Genomic DNA, 2,714 nt, shown 5'->3' with positions numbered 1-2,714 from the left:
CCTAGTACACTGACCTCTGGAATTATTCTTTTTTTTTCTCCAGATTTTAACAGTGAGTCTCTGGGTTCAAATAGCAAAAATGAAAGTGAATTGTACACAAAATAGAATCCACATAATAATTATGGTATTTAAGTGCTTACTATGTGCAAAGCACTGTTCTAAGCACTGGGGGGATCAGGTTGTCCCGTGTGGGGCTTACAATCTTAATCCCATTTTACAGATGAGGCAACTAAGGCACAGAGAAGTTGTGACTTGCCCAAAGTCACGCAGCTGATAAGTGGCAGAGTCGGGATTAGAACCCATGACATCTGACTCCCAAGCCCATGCTCTATCCACTGTGAGCCATGTCCTTAAAATATCAGGAAGAACGAAGTGGAAGAAAACCATAATTCACTCAGTCGTATTTACTGAGCTTCATAATCAACGTTGAACTCCTTTCCCGAGTACGAAACTGACAAAGATAGGTTTTACTCCTCAACCTGAGCCTTCCCCATCACACGCTCCTGGGTTCTAGCTAAGGATGGTAAGGAGTCCTGGAATCACCTCCCTGATTGCCATTAGCTTCAATACTTCTCCAGATATTTAAACAAATAATCAATCGATCAACAGTTAATATTTATTGAGCACTTTCTGAGGCAGAGCACTGTACTAAGCGCTCAGGAGAGTACAATGCAACAGAGTTGGTAGACACATTTCCAGCCCACAACAGGCTTGCAGTCTTGAGGACTATAAAAAATCCTAGACCTCAGAAACCAAACTCTGTAATTCCCAGTGGCTCAATGATGCATGTAACACAGATTCACATTATATGGTGTTAATGTATTGCTGTCAAGTTAGAGAATGTCTGGTTTTCTGCAGTGAAACCATACCTAGACATTAGCAGGCTGTCAATATTCCATCACTGTTTATTATAATGTACATTTGATTATGCTGGAGCTTGAAAGCCATCCAAATATTTTATTTATGGAAATTTTGCAACTATTTTCACAAGGAGTTTTAAAAATATTATTCCTCATTATTTCCCAGGGCATCATTTTAGCTTCTTGAATGATGTGAAGGTGAATTTGAAAGTATTATTCTTGAGAGACATGGCCACAGTAGCTTTGAAGAAACCTTATTCATCCAGGGTAAAAGAGGTTCAAGAAGACTAGAGCAGTCTTTAACTCCAAGGTAGCATTCTTTTGGCTAATGGCAATAATAGTCTGAATTCTTTACTTGTGTTATCCATTCTGGCATTTGCTATCACTGGGGCGACATCCTGCCATATGTTTGAAAGTCTCCCACGCGGGACTGGAAAACTCATCTATTTTAGTTGTTTCAAGAGCTGGTTCCCTAGCTGGACAATTAGCCCAGCTGCTAAGTGATTTGGAAGGCAAAAATGCTTTCTATCCCTAGGACCTGAACAATCAGAGACACTGGAAGTGCTTGCAGGGCTTAAGTGGACTTTGCAGACATTGGGGAAATGGCATAAATCCACATTCAAACTTGCTGGAGCTGAAATGTAATCCTCCTTTGGAGGTGTTTGGAACAAAAGCTTAAGCCATAGCATAAATCTCTCATTTCCAGGGCTAGAATTCAATATCTGAAGGTGAATTGTTGTGCAATTCTAATCAATGACAGTTCCAAAAATTGAGTTTAACCAAGCTATAATCTACATCATCAAAAGCCCTAGGCAACCAGGACTATTTCTCCTGACCCAGCAGTTTAGAGATGTCTGACCCCTGGCTTCAATCTGGGTCTCAACTACTGCCATCCTGACTCTTACCCAATATCAGCTCTATCGGAGCCCAGCATTAATCTAAGTTTTAGAGATCAACTTCAGGAACTGTGATGTAGATTGAACAGTTTCCTCTGCTCCCAGAAATGAAGAGTTGATTATCATAATTCAGATAGTTGGAGAGGAGGCAGTCCCTCTGATCAGAACTCAACTCAGGCTCCAGGGCCAAATCTGCAAATCAACCTCCTCTCCTAGTGAGCTCCCAAAAGGAAGGTCCACAGCAGTAGGGCAGGATAGATGAACTTGGTGGTGCCACCCTCACTACCTTTCCTGTCCATTTTCTATCCAGTGGCAACCGATTCCAAATGCTGTCTCCGCCATGTACCTGCCTGGTGACCTTGGGTAAGTCACTCAACTTCTCTGTGCCTCAGTTCCCTCATGGGAAAAATGGGGATTCGAGGCCTGTTCTTCCTCAGGTGGGATCTGATTATCATGTATCAACTTAGTACAGGGCCTGGCACCTAGTTAGCCCTAAACAAATACCCCAACTATTGTTATTAATTGCCACCACTGTAGTAGCTAAGTAGGAGCACCTGGGGCTTGATGCAACTCCAGAAAGTCAAAACCAGTGCTGGTTTCTGGGCACTCACCAACGGTGGGTGATTGTTCATTCAAATATTTCTGATTCCGTCACAGAACCTACAGGCTGAAGCAGAGTAGCTTCAACTCCAGCACTTTTTTGGCAATCAGGGGTGATTTTAGGATGTTTATTCCAGTTAAATCATTCAGATCAGGAGGGAAGAGTGTAGAGGTAGAATGTTAGAATATCTTTGGTTTGATGACACATTGCCTGCAAGCCTTTGGCAGGCCCAGTCTCAAAGAGAGAGGGCTGCATTGATCTTTTTCTGCCTGCGGGGATTGGTTTCAGTGATAATTGTGCTGAATATTTGATTTTTGATTTATCTGTGCTTGATCTTTAGGCAATATCCCCAGAGGC

The sequence above is a fragment of the Tachyglossus aculeatus genome, chromosome 17, assembly GCF_015852505.1.
Source record: "Tachyglossus aculeatus isolate mTacAcu1 chromosome 17, mTacAcu1.pri, whole genome shotgun sequence".
Lineage (NCBI taxonomy): Eukaryota > Metazoa > Chordata > Mammalia > Monotremata > Tachyglossidae > Tachyglossus > Tachyglossus aculeatus.
This window is presented reverse-complemented; position numbering follows the sequence as displayed.